Source organism: Lissotriton vulgaris, chromosome 9 (assembly GCF_964263255.1).
Source record: "Lissotriton vulgaris chromosome 9, aLisVul1.2, whole genome shotgun sequence".
Lineage (NCBI taxonomy): Eukaryota > Metazoa > Chordata > Amphibia > Caudata > Salamandridae > Lissotriton > Lissotriton vulgaris.
In genome coordinates, this window is record NC_141697.1 from 205,736,625 (window position 1) to 205,763,221 (window position 26,597).

Below are 26,597 nucleotides of genomic sequence, written 5' to 3' on the forward strand. Positions count from 1 at the left end.
ACTCGAAAAAAGGTTTCCAGAGGCTGAGAATAAATGTTGTAGATGCCTAGCCGCCGGCCCGGGAGGTTGGCTCCATACCTTTTTCTCTTGTCCTCAATTGAAATCCTTTTGGGAGGCCATATTTATAGACATCAAGGAGGCAATAGGGAAAACACTAACACCTTCAGCTGAACTGGCCCTTTTTGATATATCCAAAGATAGAGGTTCCCTCAATGAGAATGAGGAACATTTTTTGTTTATTTCATGTACAGTTGCTCGTTCCCTAACACTCCAAAATTGGAAATCTAAGGAACCCCCATCCCATTTAAAATGGTTTAACAAAATGAGGAGGTCCCTGAACTTCGAAAAAGCTTATGCCTGTAGAGTGGGAGCATTTAGAAGCTTTGAAAGAAAATGGAAATACTTTGAGAATCTGGAGACGATAAAAGGGGGTTAAATTAAAAACTAGATCGAATGCTAAAACTAGATCAAAATGATTTTAAAAGCAGGCATGAAATGTTGTTAGACTGAATTAAATAAGCAAACTGTTCTGCTCAAGCACTTTATTTCAGGTCGGATTGCACTATTTTTTGCACTTGCACTTTACACTTAAGTTTGCGGATTTTGCACATTGACTCTATCATGTTGGATTGTACTGTACTGCACTTGCAGTTTATGATCAAAGTTTGCGATCGCTGCATACTGACTGTATTTGAAAATTAATTAATATGCTGTGAAATAAGGAGTATATTAATGCCTGCTCTGGTGTTTTATGTATTTTAAACTTTGACCCCCGTCTCTAATCCGCTCCTTAATCATGTTTTATCTTTGTGTATTTCAGTTTGTAGAAGAATCATCTTTTCTAAACCTGTTTTTAATTCCATTGTCTAAACCCCTCATTCATGAATTGTAGTTCAACCTCTTTCTGCTCAATAAAAACGTTAAAAAAAAAACATATGCTAAAACATTTTTCAATGTCCTTTGTAATGTCCAGATGAAAGATCAATGATGGAGAAAAATAGGATACTTAAAGGGACTTTTTCAGATGCAATGTTCCATCACATATATGTTGGAGTATCCCATCTGGAAAACTAAAACCTAGCCCCAAATCATAATTCCTTAGAAAAATGTAGAAATGCATCAATTTGTAATCGGATGCATATTGTGAATTGCATGTGAATCTTTAATGTAAAAATGACATATAAATCAGTGTAGGTAATATTTACTGTGATGTTGTACCAATTGATTCATAAAATGAATGGCAGCATATAGTCTCACAATGGTAAAACAAATTTGAAATTACTTAAAATATTTAGGAGTCAAATATGAAAATGTTTTTGCTCTGCACTAAAGTGGATTAGAAATGTATTAAGCCGTATGCATTTACTTATGCTGTAGAAGTCATTTGTCAATTCATCACAAAAACATATTTCTTAATTTCTTCTACAGCATATGTATATACATAGTATTTGATACATTGGTAAGCTACTTCAGCTCTGAATCCAGATAATAGTTTTTACATTTGAAATATCCATTAGTTACTTGAGGTAAGTGTTATTACTGTGAGCACATTGTACAAAGGTATTTTTTATTTATGTTCTTTTTTGGTTACATAAGTTCAGTTTTCAAACAGTAAAGCCCAACCATTCAGAGGGGTTAAACAGTTCCTGGAGAGAATTAAAAATGGATAAGAGACAGTATCAAGAATGATACAGCAGCTAGCATGACATATGACAAAACTGTTTTCAAATGGATTCTGAAGATGTTCCCTACATGCACAAGTTATTGATAATAAAGAAACAAAGTTTGAGAGCCTGAAGCAGGTAATATTTGAAAACTTTTGAGATCACAGTTCATGATCAGTTCTATTTACACAGATACAATAAAAACTATTGTATATATCTTTACCGCATCTTGAGGAGCAGGCAAGGAAGAAATTGACCATGTAGGCGGGAAAGCAGCTGGCCACTGTGTTTTGACGGTGAGACCACTGACATGATGGACTCAGTGGCACAGAGTGTAAGGAGACAAGCAGGGAGGCTACCAGTTTTGCAACATCTTCGGAGGCCTCAACAAGTGACCAGGTGGTGGCAGACCCCAGAGCAACTGTTTCACCTGCATCTCTATTTGCCACCCAGAGATCCAGCTTCACCCTCCCTCTTGCTCACCCAAAGTTGGCCAAACTTGCCCCCCTTAAAGGGATGGGTTTCCTTTACTGCAGGTATCTCACCCCTGCCCCTGTCCCCCCGGCGGCATTGCCATAGGGGCTATGGACCTCCTATGCAACATCTCTGTAGGACAGACTGCCCTCCTGGGTTTAAAGCAAACAGGTCGGACCCCTGGTATGTTGAGTGACTGCAGTCTTGGTTGTCACTATGTAAGGTGTTAGGAAACTGTACAATCAATGGATTGAACACTCAACATTATCACAGTTAAACACCATTTATCCCTCCTTTCTGATAACTAGGGGGCATATTATCAAGGGGGTTTATCTCCGCTTTTTTGGCTTTAAAAGCCAAGAAAGCGGAGATAAAATTATCTCCCTATTACCAAGCTGTCGCTAACACCAGTTAGCGACAGCTAGTAGGAGATAGCGACCATCTTGGGCCCCACTTTGCATGTCAGTGATATTTATCACTAATGAGATGCAAAGTGGGCGTGCCAAGATGTTAGAGACTGAAAACAGTCGCTAACATCGCTATCTCCTATTACCAACTTTTGGAGATATTCGCGCTAAGCGGGAATATCTCCAAAAGCTAACACCTGCCCTGAGCAGTTCTTAGCCATGTTATCCAATGGGAGGTGGATAGCATGGCTAAGAGCATTTGCTCGATAATGCATGAATATCGCTGACTTTTCAGCGATATTCATGCATTTCGGCCGTTTTTTATCGCATTTGCGATAAACCTTGTTAATAGCAAGGTTTATCTGCGATAAAAATCGCTGATGTGCGGCGATAATTTTTGTCTCTAAACAAGTTAGAGACAAAAATTATCGCTAGTTGTTGGTAATATGCCCCTAGGATTTTCTGTTGGGGCCAAGATTGCCTCATCCTAAATGTTTTATGTATGTCAGTTATATTGAAATAGAAAAAAATTCTCAACAGGAAGTGGCTGAGCATTTGAGACAAATTGATAAAGAAAATTTGGAAAAAGCTTTGGCTGTTGTTGATAATGGGATGGGCACTTTGTCAACTCAGATTGATTCATTGAATAATACTGTTTCATCTGCATTCAGTGTCATTAACAATAACATGTCTATGCTTCATTATGGAAATGTATTATTGTTTCTTCTCTTTGTGAAACCTTGGGCTTGCAATAGTGACAAATCTAAGGGTTAAATCTTTGTTCACAAGTTCCTTGGGAATAAGAGTGGTCAACATCGAAGTTGCTGACAGAATTTATAACTCTGGAGATTTAGGAGTTTAAATGTTGTGCTGTGCGCAAGCTGGTCCAACATTTACTGATGAAATAAAAAGACTCCGTCCCTGTATTATGACATTTTGGTGAAGTATTGCACAGTACTAGAAAATTCATAGGAACCATATTTCAATAGGCTGGAAAACTTCACTGAATTATAGCAGATAACAATCCAACAACCCTACTAGTTGATGCAACAAACCCACACTGCTTTTCTTACCATCCTTAACTCCTCCCGAAACTTCATTGAGCCTTGGCTGTAGACTGCGCTCCGTTTGTGGAGTTTTCTGTACTCCACGAAGCTCGTGAAGTGCAAAAAACTCAACTCCATATAGTGCAGAGTAGTTCTTCCCCTGTTCGCGTTCGCTAACTGTAAGTTTGCGAGTGCGAGCTGCCGCTCTTGTAGAATTTCAACCTGAGCAGCAGGAAAACCGCCATGAACTGCAGTTCGCATTGCACTCCGCCACTTGTGACTTCGTGTAGTTTAGTGTAGCGAAACTCCACAAACTACACCCAGGGCTGATCTTCATCACCTTTCCCATGGGCATCCTTAACACGCAATCCAAGGTCTGTATCTGAAAACTTAAAATTACTGTTTCCTGACTCTCTCCAGACATAATTTGACTGTATTTACCACATAAACAAGTCATCTATGATGCGGAATGATAACTCCGTTTGCTCTTTTACCAACTCTATTGTATCTGCCACAATCAGAATCTTGTCCAGATAAACAATTAGACACACACCTCTTGACCTTATTCAAGTCAATATTGATCTCATGAACTTTGTACAACATCACTGACTTTTGAGTCTCCTCATTTTCCCTGCCACTGAAACCTCAGAAAATCCCTGTGTTTGAGACAAATTGGCATGGTATCCTTCAAGCCCATCCTTGTCAACCAAGACCCCTTGTCTCAAACGATCTCTCAACAAGCGCATATTGATCATTGTGAAATTGTGAAATGGTTTTATCTTACCATTTCATTCCATTCCTACACATTTATCACCTGTCACAATCCTTTGTCTCTATTCTCCACCAAAAAGATATTGCTAAAAAAATTTGGACACTATCTTTGGAAACAATATTGCCAACTTCTCTTGAAGAGACTTTCCTCCTGAGTAACCAACTTATCATGATCACTCCAAAACCTCAACTCACTTGGCCTTTTTTCCTGGAATGTTAAATTTATAAAATATGTCTGCTGAGTTTTTACTGTGTCTGACACCAATGGATCTCCCATGATTTATAGCCACTATTTAAAAAACTGACAATTCTGCTGCACATTTTTACATAAACACACAAATGGATAAATACTGAATATACCTGGCGCTTCTCTAGGCTTCCTTTGTGCTCTTGATCCTCTAACTCTTCCTCCCTGGTACTGGTGAAAGAAGCCTGGAGCTTGATATGCAATAAATGTCTAAATACTGGTGAAAATGAAGCACAAGTAATTCCTTGCCTTGGCTGGACATCTGAACCCATATTCTTGCAGCCCCTCCAAAAAAGGGCATTCATGTGTGGACCAATGCTACCAGGGAGACAGTCACTGGGACCAATAAGGTCCAGCAGAATGGATACCTCTCAAGTAAAGCAGTCTACAGTCCAGTTCCAAACTCTATGGGGGAACCTCAATAGGAATCAATGGAGTGGTCCTGATTGAAGGAATGCAGGAAGCTGAAGATGCTCAAAGATTCTGGAAATGCTCAGTCTTTGTTGGGGGCCACCTGTGGCCACTACATACATGGGTGGGTGACTTTGGCATCAGGGGTGAATGTCCCACAAAGACTGAGTGAATTACAGTGCAAAAACAGATGTCACTGGTCTATTGGTCCCTGGTTACAGCAAAACCACTGTTGTTATTAATGTGCAGCAATTTACATGCTGGGCAACCAAACTTCACTACAATGACTCTCTCAGGTCCAGTAAATTCAAGTGCAACTTTTGAGGTTTGGGATTTGGTCTCCCAGGCTGCATCTTGGCACTGGATTCTCAGAGGAGAGAGTGTCTCAGCTGTTGTGGTACTCTGACTGTAACAAGGAGTCAAACAACTAACTCTTAGAGTCACCATCTTTGTCTGGGGTTCTGGATGACTTTTCCTTGAGTGGGACACCCCAGGCACAGTCATTTCTTTGATATCAAAGGGTGCAGCAGGTACTTTCCAGACTGTGGTGCTGCCTTTCTTTGCTGGGTCCAGTCCATTTTCACTTGTCTCTCTGAGTGTGCTGGGTATACTCAGACGTGAGTCCCAGGCTCTCCACACCACTGGAGTCAAGCTATCCAGGCTGATTAAGGCTGATAGCCAGAAACCGGTCCTTGGATGCTTGATTCCGTTCTGGGAAAGACATGGCTTGGTAGTTCGGACTGGACTGTTCCCATGAGGCACAGGGTCAGAGCTGATTTGCATATAGCCAGTGTCTAACCCAGGGTGGTGTGGAGTGCAAAAAAACGATGGATTTATGCCCAGATCCTTGTACTGGGGTGAATGTATGACATTGTTCTACATTCTGTCCATCAACTGTGTTTTTTGATTATTGTGGCAGCAATAACATGGTCTGTTGAGGAAACGACTCCTGCTCGTGAGTTGTTTGTTGTTACTACACCTGCACCAGAGGAGCATTATTTCTTTACGCTCCCATATCAGGAACTGAAACATCGACAATCTTATTTGAATAATACCTTTGTTCAAATGTTGCATCACACCCACATTGCTACTAATGCGACAAACTGTTGGATTTGTGGGATGATGCCTGCACACCAAAAGAAAGGTGGTGCACCGTTTATACCTATCCCTTTTTCGCATAATGGCTCTTGTCGAGCCTGGTATACGTTGCTCTTTGCGACTAGGAAGCCTACAGTGGGTAGACTGCTTTTCCGGTTGAACAAAGAGTGCCATCAGTACAAGGATGGGTATCCTCAAGTGAATGGAACTATATGGGAGTGGGAAGAATATCGACCGGACAATGTTTCGACACCATATATCTTCACCAATTCAAGAGACTCATTTGAGGCTGAACATTTTGTTATTTCTGTTACTCAAACGCAAGCAGAACTTTGTGTACAGAGCATTGGACATATCCCTGTGGGGATCAGTGAATGTATTACTGTATTAAATATAGATGGTTTGAACAATAGTTCTTTTCTGGCTTCGCATAATACGTACTTTCATGTGGAAATCGAGGATATTATCGATTACCAGCCGGTTGGACTGGTATTTGTTATGTCTCTTTTCTGTTGCCCCCGTGTGTTCTTAGCTCCTCCAATGTACCACGGAAATCTTAAATTGTTCAATAATATTACTGTAAACAGATATAAAAGGACATTGACTACCGATGATGTTGATCAAACTTACACTAGCCTACAGCAGTATGTCGATTTCAATTTAGGATTGTTCTTTTTCGTAGGTGCTGCATTAAATAGCAGGAAAATACGACGATTAACTAGAGTGGTGGAGGCTGTTACTGTTCAAACAGCTGCCGCCTTAGGAAACATTACTGAGGAACTACAAATTGCTAGAATTGTAGCTTTACAGAAGCGAATGGTTCTAGATGTAATGTTAGCAGATAGAGGTGGTGCATGCCGTGCCATTGGTAGTAGTTCCTGACCACACCCCATCAGTGTATAAAGCGATTAATAAACTTCATAAAATCGCTGCAGACATTCACACAGAAAATGGTACATGGACCTTTACAGGATGGCTTTGGACTTTGATCTCTGCTTGGGGCTGCAAAGTATTAACAGTCCTATGTATAATTATTGTGATAATTTTTTCCTGCTGTGTCTGTATTCAATGTAGCCCAATTATTTGCTCTATGTGTGTCAATGCGTGTATACCAACGAAAAGTAAATTATGGAAGTCAAAATGCAGAATGATCTGAAAAAGGAAATAGCTAGTATGATGGCCATTGATATAAGAGATGAATATCTGGCCTTTCCTAGGAAATCGAATGTCTTCAGTTAATGCTGAAAGTGTCGTCTGTTGTAAATGAACGGCGATTAGGTTAAGCATTAGCAGAAGACATGTTTCGTTTAACCATTATCGTAACAAATGTACTGACCCCATCTTAAATTTGTAGCAGCCATTTTGTGTGCCATACATTGCCATGTGCTCGCCATCCTCTTGGTCCTACTTCCTTGTTCATCGTGCCTGGAGTCTGCCCGACAACAGGCTATTTTTATTAGTCTCCTCTTCCAACATGTCCAGACATGCGCAGTAGGATCAGTGACCGTTACTTAATTGGTTCCAGACAGGAATGTGATCGGAGACTGTTAGCTCCGCCCATTTATCGATTGTGCCTTCTAAAATGTCCTTGTATGGTCATAAATCTGCTCTTGTCTTTTGTACCGCCTTTTCTTGAACCCCCTCATCTATACTACTATTATAAAGAGAGAACTCTCACCTTTGAGCCAGGTAAACTCGGGAACCACAGCACCAATCTACACACCCAATACATTGTTTTAAATGTCAGGGTGTGTAGAAGGACATAGGCGATGAAAAGTAAAAAATAAACGTAAATTTAAAAATTTAACTTTAAAAAAAAAGTAGTCCCCTAAAAGTAGCGCCGGCAGCAACGTTGCGCTGGCCGCAACGTGCGTGATGATGAGGGGGAGCGGAGGAGAAGCAGGGAGGAGCGGCTGCTCAGGTAAGGCGGGAGGCGGGCGAAATGTAAGCCTGCATACCTTCAATGACGGTCACGCTGCTGTCCGTGTCCAAGTGCACCTCAGGCGAGGCGGGAGGCGGGAGGGGGTCGGGGCAATGTCATGGCGGGCGGGGGACTAACGCTCCAGCAGTGTCACAGCCTCAAATGCTGCCCTCAGCCCCCTTCTGCCCCGGGGCACGCTGGGGCGGGCAGCTACTTTATTTATAAATCAGCACAATTTATAAGGAACATTTAAAAATGAATTTAATATTAAGCATGACTCAACCATAACTACAGAGATGATGTCACAGCCTCTGAAACACACAGAGGTCGAACATATTTAAAGATCTTGGCATATTATATTTGGGTTATACAGGCTCAGAATAAAGCTCTGGAGTTCCCATGGTCATTGAGAGGCTGCTGCTTGCTTCCCTTTAGTTATGGCCCTTTGGGCCTCACTAAAGAATATCACAGGCTTTTTTGCCTCACCTCTGTGCCTCATTATGTCACGTGCCTCTCTTTAAATCTCTGCAGTGCAGTTCAAAGGCCTGAGCCGCACGGGTCACTGCAAGCCACTGAAAAGCACTGCTTACACTGGTGTGCGCACAAATAGTACCTGCTACTGCTTCGTAGTGCTTTCTAAAATAATTATTGCAATCACCTATGTTTATATGTTGAGCATTTTGTTGAGCACACGTAAAATGGAAGTGCCTCCTGTTGAAAAAAAGAAAACAGGCGTTATAACCCATTTCGTACTCATGTTATCTTCCTCCGAAGGATGAAAGGCTGGGTCGTCCAGTGTGATTCAAGCTCTGTGACGAACAAACATCTAAGGCATATTAAACCACTGAGCTTTCTACAGCCCAGGTTCTGAGGAATCAAATAAGTATTTCGTGCTTGAAATAATTGAGGCGGGGGAAACAAGTTGAAATGGCAAATGACTTTATAAAAAAAAAATACTAACTATTGATCCTGAATATGGCAGAATTATTAGGTACTAGCAGCCCGCCCCAGCGTTGCCCGAGGCAGAAGGTGGCTGGGGGCAGCATTTGTTGCCCGGGGCAGAAGGGGGCTGGGTGCAGCATTTGAGGCTTTGAAAATGTCGAATTTAACTGAAAAATCGGGCGCCAGCGTTATATTAAGCTGCTGCTTGCCGTAAAGCTCCCCCACATTCTGCAAGAGCAGATTTTTCAGTTAAATTCGACATTTTTCAAAGCCTCAAATGCTGCACCCAGCCCCCTTCTGCCCCGGGCAACAAATGCTGCCCCCAGCCCCCTTCTGCCCCGGGCAACGCTGGGGCGGGCTGCTAGTTGTGTATAAAAGGGGCCATGTGCTTCAGTTCTTTGGGCTACTCAATACAATACCGAAGGGTGTTGTATGGGCTGTAGTACAACCTTTAAAGGTTTAATAAACTTTGTTTTTGTATTTCCAGTTTCATTGCCAACTTCTTCCTAAGGTCTGAGGACTCTGTCCAGAGAAGGGTGCACCAAGTAGGCCTAGCTGAGGTATGCTTACTACAAGAGGAGGAAAGGCACAAAAGGGTAAATCAACAAAATCCAAAAGGAAAATAGGGAGGGTTCCCCAGGGCATGTGGGGAGGGGGTGGCACATCTAGCAGAGGTGAGGATGAAAATGGGTCAGGTGAAGAGCATGTGGAAGGCGGCTCAATTCCTGACTCATTTCTGGAAGGAACTGTGGTTAGCTTTTTGAAAAAGGGCAAAGATCCCAAAGACCCGAACTCATACAGACCCATTACACTATTAAATTCGGACTATAAAATTACTACAAAACTATTATCCATACGTCTTAACTCCATTTCTGCCGATTCATTTCACCCGGATCAAAACGGTTTTATAGCCAGTCGACAATTAATGACTAACACACATTTTTTGATTGAGGCTTTAGATTTTTTCGAAACACGAGGGGACCTGCGTTAATTTTGTTAATTGATGTGGAAAAAACCTTTGATTTGGTGGTTTGGGAGACACTTTTTAATATTTTACAGCATTTTAGGATCCCAGCGAAAATCACAGATTTGATTAGGGGTCTTTACACAGGTGCCCAAGCTAATATTATTATTAATGCAGCTTCGGTGGGATCAGTATTAGTTAAGCGGGGTACTAGGCAGGGCTGCCCATTGTCCCCTGTTCTATTTGCATTCTTCATCGAACCTTTAGCAACCGCAATTAGTAATTGTGTCAATATTTCTCCCCCCATTACTTCCATGGCTATAATCAAATTATATGCTGACGATATAATCCTGTTAATTAAACCCGATATGCAATCTCAAATACATGCTCTGAAGATTTTTTCGAAGAATTTGAGGCTTTTGGGGGTTATTGGATTAATAAAAAGAAAACAGAAATTGTGGTTTGTGGGGGTATAGACCCAGAACTTCATTCTGATATTAGTAGCTGCATTAATAACAGACCTAATAGATATTTAGGTTTTTTTTCTCTGTTAGTCAAAGACCTGTATATGTTACATTTTGATCCTCTTCTTCAGAAGGTTTGATCAACGCTTGCACAATGGAATCCATTGCCATTAACTATTCTTGGCCGGGTTGAGTTAATAAAAATGTCTGTTCTCCCTATATTTAACTTTTTATTTTCCACCATTTCTTGCTTTTTACCCAGATCTTTTTTTTCCAGAGCAGAATCCTTGTTTTTTGCTTTTGTCTGGGCCAAAAAGACACCTCAGATAGCAATAGGTACTCTGTATGAAGATAAGGAGCAAGGCGGCCTTGCCCTACCAAATCCTAAGGATTATTATAATGCATATTTTGCACAATATTTAGCAAGATTTAAAGATCCAATTCATAGTCAGAAGTTATTTATAAAAATTTTTTTTATTTAATCTGTCTCGAGATTCAGATACCCTCTCCACTTCAGGTACCTAAATAACCTAAATTTGTTTGTTATAATACATTAAATTGTTTTTTTAAGAGGCGCTCTGCGATGCTTAAAAGATACTCCCTTCCTACTTTTAATTTAACCACCCCCTTAAACAGTGTATTTTCATTCATAGGGATTGAAATTTGTCCCGAGATAGTACAAAATTGGCAGCGGGCAGGATTTACCATGTTAAAGGACTTTGTCAGGGATGAATCATGGATAACCCTGACAGACATGGCATCCCTAATTCAGGGAATTTTTTTATTGATAGGTTTATATAATTTGATTTATAGGATTTTGGGACAAATGGATCTTACACTGATTAGCTCACCTACTCAATTATTTAATGACCTTTTTGTGCACTCACGGGAGAGGAAACCTGGGGAGTGGAAACGTTGCTTAATTTCGAGTAGGAAGGGAGACTTAAGTCTTAAAGCAATTAGTAAATGGCAGAGACAAGAAAATCAAGTGTTTTCTACAACTATTTGGAAGAACATTAATAGACTTAACTTTACTGTATTAAGGGGAGCCAATTGGCGTAGAATGTTATTCTTCAGTAAATGGCTTTTGTATCGCACTCCGGCAGCTATAGTTAAAATGTACATTAATAATTCATCTTACTGTTTTAGGTGTTTATTTATTTATTTATTTATTTATTTATTTATTTATTGGCATTTATAAAGCGCAGCATATACCCTAGGGTGTCTTGGCGCTGATTAATTTGCCAGCTTGATGTTAAATAAGCTGCCTTGCTCAGACCTCTATTCTATACCGAGAACTTATTTATTTAATAGCCAGGTTTTCAATTTTTTGCGGAATTGGAGTAGTGTGGGACATGCTCTAATGTCCTGGGGTAGAGTATTCCAAAGTTTGGAAGCTGCTACCACAAACCGTCGGTCTCCCCACATCACTGTTCTGGTGCCGTTAGTTGGTTGCTGTTGGTGGAGCGCAACTGGCGTATAGGTTGGTAAGGACGTAGATGGTCTTTAAGGAACTGCGGGCCCTGTTTGTTTAGTGCTTTGTAAACAATGCACTGTGATTTAAATCTAGCTCTGTTCTGAATCGTCAGCCAGTGTAGTTTTGGAATGGCGTCAGAGAGAGGAGCAAACTTAGGAATTCCCAGAATAAGACGTGCTGCCGCATTCTGTATGGTCTGCAGTTTTTTTTATAACTCTAACTTGGGAGTTGATGAAAAGCCCATTGCAGTAGTCTAGGGATGTCAGGACTAGTGAGCACACCAGAGTTTTAATGGCAGTAGTAGGAAGATAAGGACTTATTTTTCGAATCATGCGTAGTTTGTGATGGGCTATAGAGGCCACTTTGCTAGCATGGTCCATGAAGTTTAAATGGTTATCAAAAAGTATTCCTAGGTTTCTTACTTTAGTCACCGGATTGGGGGGGGCACCAAAAGTTTGGGGCCACCACGAGGTGGGCCATTCTGGTGAGAGTTGTCCAAAAATCATTACCTCGTTTTTTTCCGAATTAAGTTTTAGGCAGTTCGCTGCCATCCACTCACCTAATTCCGTCAAACCTCTCTGGAATCTTTTAGCTACCTCTTCTCCATCACCTCTTATTGCCATCACCAATTGAGTGTCGTCCGCGTAGGAGGTTAGGCTCATCCCATGTGCCTTGATGACATTGGCCAGGTCCGACACATAGATATTAAAAAGTGTCGGACTCAGGGATGAGCCTTGAGGTACCCCACATGGCTGTGACAGTTTAGCAGATTGATAAGGGCCAAGAGTGACGGCCTGCGTTCTCTCAGAGAGAAAGGAAGCGAGGAGAGCTCTTGCCGTGGAGGAGATGCCCATTTTCCCGACACGGTCGACCAAAATACTATGGTCGACCGTGTCGAAAGCTGCTGAAAGGTCCAGCAGTACCAACACCGCTGTACCGCCTTGGTCTCTTATTATTCTTATATCTTCGAATGCTTTAATAAGGGCGGTTTCAGTCCCATGGTATTTCCGAAAACCATACTGAGTGTCATCTAACTTCTTATGGGTTTCTATATACTCAGTTAATTGTATGTTCATGGCCTTTTCCACCACTTTGGCCATGAACGGGAGACTGGCAATGGGTCGATAGTTTTTTAGTTCTAACTTATCGGCTCCTGGTTTTTTTAACAGTGGTTTGAGCAGTGTGGTTTTTAGATTAAGGGGATATATCCCTGAGAGCAGGATGGAGTTGCAGACTTGTGTCAGGACTGGTATGATCGAGTCCATCACCGGTAAGAGCGCCGATAGTGGACAAGGATCCAGCTTGGATCCAGCTTTGACTGTCGACACAATTTTTAATACCTGATCTTCTGTCAGTGGTATGAAATTAGTGAAGGATGATGTTACTGTAGGTTTTGAGACCTCCTGAATAATGTTGGGAACCTTGGTGTGCGTGGTTTTAGCCAAAAAAGATTGATAAATATCATCCATCTTCGTGAAGAAGAAGTTGGCCAGGGCATCACACATGTCTTGGGTTTGAGGTGGGGTCAGATCGGGGGTGTTACCCGAGAGCACTTTAGTTATGTCATATAATTTTTTGCTAGAGTCCCTGCTCAATTTGCATCATGTAATACTCTTTTTTTGCCTTTATAATCATGGCTTTGTATGTTGCCAAAGCATCCTTGTATTTAGTTTTACTTGTTGGATTATAAGACTTTCTCCATTGTCTTTCCCAGTATCTGTTCTGTTGTTTTTGTGCTTTTAGTTCATCCGTGTACCATGGTGCGGTAGGGGTGGACCTGTTCTTAGATAATTTCTTAGTGGGGGCTAATGAATTCATGGCATGTCCCAACCAGTCGTGGAGTTGTTGTATGGCCAGGTTGGGGTTAGCCGAGATTAGCGGGCAAGTATCATCCAGGTGGTTTTTTAGGTCCAACTGGTTGACATTGTGCCATGCTTTAAAGGATATAGACTGGGGAAGAGAAGTAGCTGTAACTGGTCTTTTATCCATAGCCAAGGTACAGAAAACCGCATAATGGTCTGTCCATGGCAGCAGAAGGATGTCGCGTACATGGAGCCCCTGGACACTTGAGAATATAGCATCTAAAATGTGTCCAGCTTGATGTGTAGGTGAAGTAACCAACTGATGTAACCCCATGTTCACTCGGTCTCTGACTTTGGTACACTCCGTTTTTCACGCACCATTCCTCTATCGAGTGCATGTTCACGAGTACATTTTTTTGAGCACCGGGCAGTTTCTTACCTATTACCTAATTTCTTCTCTGGGAACCCCGCTTGCTTATCCATATACGATCACGTGGTAGCTTTAGTCATCCCGCTCCGGGGTCTCACCTTGGTTTATCATCTCTTGCTTTACTCTGACGCACTTCTATACGGTTAAATTTTGTTTGCTGTATTACTGCAAATTTAAGCCATTACAGCCTGGTTTTTTGCTTTTGTTGTAGAGTAATCCCCTGACGATGGGCTCCGCCCGAAATGCATTGGGATGTGTGAAAATGAATATATCTTAATTCATTGAACTTTATGTGGATTACATTCTCTGCTACATGCTTCAAATAGAGATATTTCATCAACATGTTTAAATAAACACGGAAAGCTGGATATTTCCAATCTGAATATGAACTATTGATTACTTGATGCTTATTGAGTCAGACCATTTGGTCCCTTCTACGTTGTGCTCAGGGGCGTTCTCTCCCTAGGCGGGGGAGCTTTTTCTCAACTACACGGAGACCTCTGGTGAAGTAATCTCACCCACGAGGTAATGTCAGGTTAAAAAAGCACTTTTTAAAATATTTTACAATTCTTAAAAACCGTCGTTTGTGAGTCAGCGATGAGATGTAGAATTAGCAGTATTCACAGGTATAGGAAGATTCCCCCGGCTTCCGCCTCAGGGGAGAGCAAATAACAAATTGATGGGTTTACATTATGCCCCGGCTAATTGGTCCCATATAATGGCTTTTTGTTCACAAATTACGGTATTCTGGGATGGAATTTTTGTGTTTTTTCAAAATCAGTATAATATTATGATTTCTTCGAATGTCAAGTTAATACTGTATGGTTTTGATCTAGAGCTTACGCTTTCCGAACAACTAGTAAAACTGATTTACATAGCAATGGTGGTGGCTAGATCGCTGTTATTGCAGAATTGGCGTTCACAGCATTGCCCCTCGGTACAGGAATGGCTCCATAAAATGAAAAGAGTCAGAAAATGTGAACAAATTTATGCTCAAAGAATTGGAAGGGTCAGAAAATTTGAAAAAATATGGGGATCCTATTTTGATTAACTGCCATGTAAGATTTGGTAGTGAATAATGTATGCATTCTTTTTTATTCACGGCCTAACTACGTTTCTAAATATGCAATTTTGTTTTTATGCTTTAATGTATGGTGTCACTAAAGGACTTCAATAAAAGAAATTTAAAAAAAGAGCATGTGGAAGAAATTTCTTTTTAAATGGCCCTAATTTGTGGCAGGAAGCTTGAGATATATGGTTAGAGGCAAAAAGGAAGTCAGAGGAAAGGAAGTCAGATAGCAGAAATAACAAGCATTGGTAAATGCTTTAGGTTTCGCCTAGGGGATTAACAATAAGCTGTTTTTTGTTGTAAGTTGCAGCTTGGTGAAGAGTTGTGCAATATAAGTTACTGAAACTATAAAGCAGGGTCAGAGCCATTACATGCCACATATAGTACACAGATGCAATGACTCACACAAGTGTATTAGTCAATATATACGGAAAATGTTAAAAAGTCAATGAGGGTAACAAGATGTAACATTTTAATACTGCTTGTTACGAAGGATTTAAAACTTGTGTATGGTCTTCAGAACTCAGTGGCTGGGGTTGTCGTTACTAAGACGTATCAAGCAATACAAAGGAACCCTTTGTAGCAATCTTAGATTAGTAAAAAGTTGAGACAATAGTATGATTCTTACAATGTGCATGCAGCTGCTTGATGCCAGTTCATAAATCAATGTGCTACATTACAGAGATTGCAACTTCTGATATTCAGGTGAACAGAAGGATGTTTGCAACAAAAACAGAAAGTCCTTCTTTATAAAGAAAAATTCAGGGACTAGACTTTTGCACATGATATTTCCAGCAGTCACATTAACTCTCTATGCTATGACATGTGAAAACTGACTAGACTGCACCAAGTTCTCTCCAGCAAGTACTTTAACCACCAAAGTTATCCTGCCATTATTACACCCTGGAAAATAAATGTATGAGTTGACTGTTGTTGACCAAGTAAAATATATATTAATCAAGCAGATTAAATTGACGTTACACATATGAGGTGATGAATGAACAAACGATCACTTGAATGGTTCAGAGTGTCTGTGTCAACATGAAAAGCATAAAGCCATTAGCAGTAGGGTAGTGCACCATGGTTCTCGAGTGTGTTAAAAAGTGTTCCGTTTTTACATGCAAGTTTCAATGTGAAACAGGGTGGAACTCAGTGTACGGTATTAATACGGGTATAGCATAGTAATTGATAATCAAGGGGGTGGTAAAGTGAAGAAAGAAGAATAGTACAAGTGTTCTTTCTCTCAAATGTGGTATTATACAGTAAGCCAACAGTGAACGTTCAAATAATGGTTGGTCAATTATATTAATGAGACAATAATGCGTTAATGATTCAGCAATCTTCTGTATAGTCATAAACTGCTAGCCACTGTCACGAATGGGGCGATAAAACAAATATACAATGGTGCCTAAGCTCATGCAAATGCATTAAAACATATTAAACCAGAGGTATCTGTAGCAATGTGGCTACCTCAACTTTAAAGCGTTTAGCCTCACCTGTAAGGATGCAGTGTGGCATTAAGTCCGTCACCATAATGCAATGGTGGAACCAGATGTTGGTGAGAGTGGGATAAAAGAAACATAAAAATTGCTAGACATCAATGTGGGACTAAAATTAACCAGAAAAAACATAGGTGGTAGCCGCCATTTTGAAAAGGTGAAAGCCAGCTGTCTCGTGCCTTAAATATGAAATAAAACGGATCACTGAAATAATATCGAGGGACAAAATATCGACTTGCCAAAATATCGTGGACAAAATATCGACAGTCAAAATATCGAGTTTGTATCTACAAACAGGTAAGTACAAAAATATCGAGTACAAAATATCGTTAACAATAATATAGATGTAAAAAATATCGACTTTATTAAAAACAGTGTTAAATTAAATTAATATTAAATTTTAATTACTAAAATATACTTAAAACTACTTAAATTAAATTATAATAATTAAATAATAAATGAAAATAATAAAAATAATTTTTTACAATCTTATTTGTTGACCCTGAACCCTAAAAATACCCCTTTACCCAAAAACCCAAAACTGACCCTGAACCCTAAAAATACCCCTTTACCCAAAAACCCAAAACTGACCCTGAACCCTAAAAATACCCCTTTACCCAAAAACTGAAAACTGACCCTGAACCCTAAAAATGCCCCTTTACCCAAAAACTGAAAACTGACCCTGAACCCTAAAAATACCCCTTTACCCAAGAACTGAAAACTGACCCTGAACCCTAAAAATAGCCCTTTACCCATGAACTAAAAACTGACCCTGAACCCTAAAAATACCCCTTTACCCATGAACTGAAAACTGACCCTGAACCCTAAAAATACCCCTTTACCCTAAAACTGAAAACTGACCCTGAACCCTAAAAATGCCCCTTTACCCTAAAACTGAAAACTGACTCTGAACCCTAAAAATGCTCCTTTACCCAAAATTTATCAATATTATTTAATTACCAATTAATTATTAATTAACAATAACAATAAAGTAAATATATTAGAACATTAGCTGTAATTATTTTAATAATTAATATTATTTTTTCCAAATTAATTACTTAAAAATAACACAAAATTATATATATTAAAAATTTACTCTAATTAATGTAATTAACTAATTACAATTAATTAATTAACAATTAATTACTAATACAAAATATGTTCAGAATTATATTAATTAATTAACTAATTAATATTAATTAATTATCAATTAATTATTAATTAAAAATATTAACAAACATATATTAATTAATTAATTATTATTAAATTACTTCCCACCCTATTCCCCTATAAACCCACAACCCGCTACAGAATTACATTACGCAATTATTATAAAACCAAAATTCATTTAATAAAATATTTTATAACATTAATACACACTATTCACACATATTATTACATAAAAATACACTATAAAATATTATATATTATTAAAAATTCGATATTTTTGCTATCTATATTTTATACAGTCGATATTACTTCACTTACCTAAAAAACTATATTTTTGTAGTCGATATTATGTCCAGTCGATATTTTGTCCAGTCTATATTTAAAACTCGATATTATGTCCAGTCGATATTTTGGAGTCGATATTTTGTCTGTACACCAAATAAAACATGTCATAATCTAATGATATACTAGATAGCTAGATAGATAGATAGATAGATAGATAGATAGATAGATAGATAGATAGATAGATAGATAGATAGATAGATAGATAGATAGATAGATAGATAGATAGATAGATAGATGTTATTGTTTCAAGTTATTAAAAACCATCACAATATGAAAAGACACAATATATTAGTAATACATATCATGATCATTAAAGAAAAATGAAATTAATAAATAGGTAAAATAAAAATGCAAGAAGCTTGTGATAAATTTAACCAGAATAAAACTAACTCTAAAAAGGGTTTGGACTGACCCAAGAAGCAATATAATGTCTGCTGGATCTGTTACTGTTTCTAAGACAAGCCAGCCCCGCATGAAATCTCTATACAGTTGTTTCTGATCCAGAAGTATATCTCCTGAGAATTGGAAAGCCGAAGCCCTGCTGAAAATATTGTAGCACATGCAATTGCAACACATGCACCCAGACGTTCTCCCAGGCCTCTTCCATCATATTAAAGGGCCCCGGTAATAAGATCTCAGTGATAGTGCTACCTCCATGATCAAGGTTCAATGGCACCTAGTATACAAATATGTTGCCTATTTATATCAGTCTTAGTCACAAGGTGGAGCCAGTAAGCCAGGCTGTATGAAAACCTAAATAAATACATATGAAAACGTGATAAACACTCCTAGTGCCCCGTAAACGTTGCCCACCCCATAAAGGTCTTTAGAACACTAATGCTCAGGAGCTTGCTGGTGCCAAGATCAATATTATTTTTATTTCTTTCAGGAATTTCATACAACGGGCTCATAACTGTGGGCCCATACCACTCAAACATGCAAAGAAAGCTGTGTTGCATTACCTTATACCAAGATTACAAAACAGCAGTTTCAACCAAAAACATCTAAGATTTTTTTAATTGGGCAAATACATATCATGTGGCTAGGCTTTCCTTACTAAATTACATAAATAGCACTGCTGCTCAGGAAACACTGTTAATCTTCTGAATGTGTGACTTTTAAAAAAAAAGACCACATCCCATTGTCAATTGCTCTTTCTTGACTGCTAGTTTCATGTGGGAAGTTAAATACACGGCTCTCCCTGGATCTTGATACAAATGAGTCACAGTCATTGGTAAGCGTGAGCTTTTCTGGACAGATCTTGAATCATGTCTGTGACTCTCGATTTTATATTTTCTGTTGTCGATAGTAGTTCTGCTGAAAGCTTCAGGGTTAATTGGGGAGTGGAATGTCATTCGTCTCCCGGGGCATCAATTGCATCTCTCAAGTAGTGTTCCACTGGTAGTGTTTTGTGATGAATGCCTAGGGAAAACATTTTTCCTTGAGTGACCCTGAAGCCACAATGTTGAGCCTTCAATATTATTTAGTGTTTATAAAGTCTGAATTCCAGCCATAGCTGCAAGGATGGAGTGGCATCATGGAGATTAAAAAGTTGTCTGTAACACCTCAGATCAGCTTTACCCATCCAACCCGAAATATGGGGCATATTAGCAAGAACCTCCTTAAAATTGTTGCCGTTTTAGCGGTAAGAAACTGCAGCTAAAATGGCGATAATGAGCTTGCTAATATGCATTATAGAATTCCAATAGAAGCCCAGGTTAGATGTGAAGGACATCTAACCTGGGCTTCGATTGGAATTCTATAACGCATATTATCTGTCATAAATCCCTATGAGGCTAACGTTTAGGATATAAGCATAGGACCTACAGCACGCAAGGATAATACCCACCCCTGTCCCGTGCACCTACACTCCCAGTTTAGTCAGTATGATTGGTGTACACAGTATATTCAAGAATGTCTGAAATCGCTTTTGCCAGAAATCGCTATTTCCTTATGTTTCTTGTGGAGTGCAAAATTACAAAGAGATCATGCATGTTTTCACTTTTAACCGTAATGTGCCTTTTAGTTGTTTTTGGTTTATTTTACATTACCTCAAACAAAGGAGTTGTAATTGTAACTGCATGCCTGACTCTGTTTGCGCCCTGCCTTTGTCTGAGGAGGTTAAGAGATTCTAAAAATGCACAGCCGACTTTCACGCATCAGCGGCCTGACGCGGCTGTGCGTGCGCTCGATTTGGGTGCGGCTGGGTGCGGCTGGGTGCGGTCTCCTATTTAAACCGCACCCGACCTTCCAGAAGGCGCATTTCCTTCCGCTGGAACTCGGGTGAAGTCGCGTCTGAAATTTCTCGGCTTGGAAACCAGAAACTTACCTAAAAATGTAGGAAGATTTCCTTCTCTTTCTTCGTTGGTGAGCTGGACTCTGGATGTTCCGATTTCCTCGACAGCAGACCCTGCAAAGAAACAACAAGAGGAAAAGAGATAAGTACTTATCTGTTTAAAAAGGCGCCCAACGAAAGAGAGGAACAATTTTTGGAACTACTTGTTTTTAAAATAGGAAGACATTGAAAACAGTTCAAGTCAAGTCAAGTCAAAGAATCTTTATTCGGTGATTAAAAAACACCATAAAAGCACACTCATATTTACATGTTAAAAAGTCATTAAACATTTCAGGGTTCTTTGTACAGTGAATTAACAAAACATAAATACAACAATATAGCCATATTTAACTCTTAAAAGTTAAAGTAAAAACATTTCAGTCTTCTCCTCTAGTAAGCCTTAAACGAAGTGCTACCTTGATAAAGTTCATAATACTACACAGTGTTAGGGGTTCCTCAGCTTTCTGTAAGAATACAAGTGCCTCCCTAGCGTGGACCAAATTAGCATTTTTCAAAATATTTACAAGGTATCTGCGTCTGGGCATTGAGTAAAAGGGGCAGAGTAAAACAAAATGAAGGGAGTCCTGCGGAGACCTGTTGTCGCAGCCGCAGGGCCCCTTCTGTTCTATTGATGTAGCAAACCCCGCTGGTGATGCCAACATAAATGGGAAAAGGTTCAATCTGAAACGGCACATCAGGAACCTATCCTGTGCATTGTACATGAGGAACAAGTATGGCTCCATACCTTCCACGCTCTTCACTAGGTGATGGGCCCTCACTGTCTTTTTGCACCCTTCAGCCTCATCTCTGCGTAGGTTTTTCCGCTCTAGAAAAATTCTCACTACATGCAGTTTATTCTGGGCTACAATAGTTACAGGATGAGTAAAGAGGTTCCCAAAACCTAGCTCCTCCAGGGTATTCTTCACATAAAGGAGCCAGGGGATGCGCATACACTTGTCCCTTTTTAGGCAGTCCGATAAGATTTCTCTACTAAGTGTCGCATCAGGATTGTACCAGATTTTTAACCAAGCGATAATAGGCCTTAATTTTATCAGATCTTCTATATATGGTCTCCCTAGCTCCCTATGGGCAATCAAACCAGCAGTACTTTGTGGTACCCTCAAGAGTGATTTCAGATATTTATTTTCTTCACGTTGGATACTAGTGGTATTGACAAAGCCCCATACTTCTGCCCCGTAAATTACCTTGGAGCATGATACTGAGCTGTACAGATTTATCACCTGTTCCGGGGACCATCTTCCTAGCCTCCTGCCATAGCTAGCAATTGCCCCGTTAGATGCAATCATTTTACCACAACGTTCCTCCACCAGGGTATCAAACCGCAGGGCACCATCAAATGTTACACCAAGGTATGGAAACGTTTTGACCTCTTCCACAATGTGGCTCCCTATTTTGTATGTAAATTTAGAGGAGGTTTTTTTCCCCGCCAGGAGCACATAGGATTTACTCAGATTTACAGAAAGGTCCAAGGCACTCATGAACCTAACAAAACCATCAATCAGGATTTGTAGGCTCCTTGGTGTCCGTGCGATCAGTACCGCGTCATCTGCATAAAGCAGAACAGGAATATGACGCGACCCAACCCTTGGGCAATCTGCCTTCAGACCTAACAGAAACTGCTCCAAATTATTAATATAAAGGGAAAACAAAAAGGGAGCAAGAATGCAGCCTTGTCGGACTCCACTCTTACAGGGAAAAGAACTAGTCAGCCCCCCCCTCCCTATTAAAGCGGACTTTGGCGGTGGTGTCACTGTGCAGTTCCCTCAATATATTAATTAGACCACTCTCTATCCCCATACTAAGCATCATGCCCCACAATTTTTCCCTATTGACGTGATCGAATGCTGCTGCCAGATCCATGAAACCCATGTAAATGGATTCATCACTAGCCATGGTATACTTGGCAGTCAGCATATAAAGGTTCAGGCACTGGTCACTAGTGGACCTCCCTGCCCTAAATCCGTATTGAGTGTCCGAGAAGATGTTTGTTTCCTCGGTCCACTCGGACAGTCTATTAAGAATTGCCCTCCCCAAAAGTTTTGCTGACACATCAATCAGGGAGATCGGGCGGTAGCACTTTGGGTCATCCCTGTTGCCCTTTTTGAAAATCGGCACAATTACTGCCATGGACCAAGACGGGGGCAGGCCACAGATGATAGCAGTATTAATAACCCTTGTCATTAGGGGAGCCCAATGTTCGATGTTACTCAAAAACAGATCAGGGGGGATTCCATCAGGCCCCGGAGCTTTATTTTTGGTCAGGCCCTCAATCCCTGCAATGATCTCCTTAATGGAGAATTCTACCAGTGGAGCCTCAGTTGGAATGGCCGGTAGGTCTACAGTAGAACCAGGCTCATGATTGTACAGGCCCCTATAGTGGTTGACCCACTGCTCTGGGAGAATATTGGCCCCTATATCCGGGGTATCTTTTTCCTGGAAAGTTGGGTTATTAATTATTTTCCAGAAACCTGCTAGGTCCTTCCTTTCCCCCGCTTCTCGTAAATCTGCCCACGCTTCCGCCTGCAAGGCGAGTTTCCTCCTCTTAATTTCCTTTTTATAAATTTCACTGCACACCTTAACTTTGTGGGGGACCCTTGGTTTAGTTTTAAGGCAGCTTTTCAGCTCCCTCAAAGCTTTGGAGCAGTCTTTGTCGAACCATCGGGGATTCCCGTGGTTCTTAAATGGGACACTAGTCTTTAGCAAACCATCGACCAGATTAGCGATCTGGTCGAAAGCTTCCATTATCCTTGGTCCGCGGACTTCTGTGTCCAAACAATCATTAATAGCAAGTTTGCCTGCGTCCACCAGGCCCTTGTAGAACGTTTCCCCGTCTATTTTAGCCCATTTTAGTCTCCTGCCCTGGTCTGTTGCTCTCTCAGTGAAGGTGCGTTGAACTCTAATACTTAGACCCACCATATACTGCAGCTCCAAGACAAGAGGGTTATGGTCACTAAAGCCACTCCATTCGATCCCTACACTAGTTGTCTTATTAATTAAGGACCTTGAGACCAGAATGTAATCTATGAAGGAAGAGCATCCTCTACCCTTAAATGTGGGGGGGAGTGTGCCATCCTCCTGCATCCCTACCATATTAATGGTGTGTTCAAGGTCATATTTAAACCGTAACATTCTGAAAGCTGAGCCCAACGGCGTATGAGAGAAATGCGGTCCCTTCTCCATAGGGCATCGGGACCAATCTGTGCTTATTTGGACCAGTACCGGGCACAAGTGGCAATTATAATCTCCCATAACCACCAACCCATGTGACTGCTCATTTTTTTGGCCTGTTATGACCTGGCCCAACCTATTATCTAATTCAGTAACAAGAGAGATGTTAGATCCCGCTATCTCGTTGTTATAAAGGTTTACTGCAACAAATCTAAGACCTTTCCCAGTGAACCTGACTGCCTGAATCCTGTGGGAATTCCAATCAAGGCAAGTGTAACTTCCCGGAAGGCTCAGATCTGTATAAATAGCTAAACCTCCCATGGCTCTCCCTGATCTTGATTTTTGAGCAGGTACAAAAAAACACTTATACCCTTGCAGATGGAAATTATTCTCCTGGGCCCAGGTCTCCTGCAGACAAATTACATGGAATTTTCTGATATAGTCAAGCCACTCTTTGTTATTAAATTTCCCAGCCAGGCCAGCTATATTCCATGAGATGATTTTTAGTGCCTCACCCCCCTGGACCCCTCCTCCCTGTGACCCACCAAGTGATTCTCGCACTTGTTTTCCCAATTCCGGTCCCTGTGCGTCACCTATACATGCAATATCTACAACCCTAGGTTCATCCAGCACATAACTCCGGGCGCAACTTGATGACTTTTGTTTTGCCTCGGGGCTGTGCTTCTCCCACTCAGCATTTGGAACCCCTCTACCCCCTCTACCCCCTATACCCCATATGCCATTATCTCTTTGTCAATCTACCCCCTCAAGACCATCCAGGCAGTGGAACCGATTGAATGTGTGGAAGGGTGGCTCTGGGCGGCTAAATAGTGGCCTGGGATTGAACTCGTGATGAATACCCCTTCGACCCACCCTTTCCCAGTTGTCATATGAACGGGTCACGTGTACAGGGGCTGGGGTGGGGGGAAAGAAGAAAGACACATGAAGTGTTTGAATTGTTGTTACCTGTGATCTGTTCTTTCCCTGGCATATGTGAGCAACTGTTCCAGCATCCCTGAAGCTCACCAATATGCAATCCCCTATGATGGATTTGCGTGTTCTCCCTATCCAAGGCACCCTTCTGACCATTATGATCTCATTGCTTAAGTGTACGGGTAAGGGTCTATTCAAATTTAGCCACTTATTCACCCTGCTTTTCCGAGCACAGAAATCCTCGGCTTCACCTGCCTCTAGTGGTGGGACGCCCGCCATGACTACTGTAAAGTCATTCGCCTCTGGTGGTAAATTGGGTCTACGTGGCCTGGGGGGAAGCTTCATTAGTGGAGTGGGTGCAACACTATCTGTGGGCTGTACCGGGGGAACAGCATTTGCAGGGGGTATAGGTCCTATGGGGTTAGGTGGCTTATTTGGGGCAGGGTTATTCCTCTGGGTTTGTGGTGGGGCGGCCGCAGTTGCAACCTGTGAGGGAGCAAGATGCGTAACACTTTTTGGAGCTGTTGGGGTGGCAATAGGTTTAGGAGCCCTCTCATGAGAATTGGTCGGATTTTTCATACTGCTTAGTGTAGCCTCAAGAATGGTTAGTCTGATTTCCACTTTTTTGATGCTTTCACTAATTGGTAACAAAAGTGACCTAAGCAGGAATTCCAAATTACCCAGCGGAGCAACAGAGAGGGGGGCATTAACAATGTTGCTAGCCGTCTCTTTAGTCAGGACGGGGGCCACACCATCCTGTGCAGCGGGTTTAGAATGTAAGTCAGCCACCGTTGTCACAGTTGATATGGAGGGTTTAGATGACTTCCCAAAATCAGAATGAGGGATCTTTGGTTTGTTTTTAGCCTGGGCACCCCTCGACTTCCTCCTACGTTTGTTTGGTGGGGGCCCAAAAACCCCTTGTGCTACAGCTATTTTAGGTTTGGCTTTCCTAGACTTTGATGCTGGGGGCGGTTGAGAAATTAAGTCAATCGTCCCCCTACTTGGGCTTGTGCTACTCACTGGGGTTGAGCTCATAAGTACCACTGGGGGCGTTTTTGTAACATCCCTAAGCAGGATCGGAACATCTTCATTTAGTGTCAAGTCTTCGCTAGGTGTGGGAGGATAATCTCCTAGAGGTCTACCTTTCAAGTTATCTATAGAGCGTCTCCGCTCAGCTCTGAGCCGGCTTAATGTGTTCTCCTTGTCCCCATCTCCCCCCGCCTGAGGAAAGTAATTCTCTAAGGTCATGTTTTTTGTTCCTGCCTGCCTTATGGGGGTACTTTCCCTTACCGGGGACGCCATGGTATCTTAGAGTGTGATGATAGCTATGGGGCAATTTATCAGCTTGTTGTGCTAGGGACTTGATGGCAAACGGCAGAACCAAGAGGGTAGGCCCAGCCCGGCCTACTCCGGCCACAGACGGCCCCGCCCTTGTCCCGGGCTTCTCCCGGCGCCCTCACGCGCGCTCCCGCGCAGCGGGATCCTAGTGCAAAAATAAAAGAGAAGGAGGTGGGGCGGGGGGCGTGGCAGTCAGGGAGAGCGACCCAGGTGTTGTGGGTTGACCTCACGCAGGGGCTCCTGGGAGTTGGAGTCCCTGCGGGTCCGCTCGCAGCCCTGTACTTGCCTGGCAAAGCCCAGAGTCCGGTGTCCAAGATCAGAGCCCCTCTATGCTCAAGGCGCCTCTCTCCACACCGCGAAGTGGTACCCGCGGAGCGGGTCCGGCGAGGAGCTGCAGCAGAAGAAAAACACCACAGGTGCAGGGAACAGCCCACGGCAAAGTCCAGGCAAACAAGGTAAAATATATATTAATCAAGCAGATTAAATTGACGTTACACATATGAGGTGATGAATGAACAAACGATCACTTGAATGGTTCAGAGTGTCCGTGTCAACATGAAAAGCATAAAGCCAATAGCAGTAGGGTAGTGCACCATGGTTC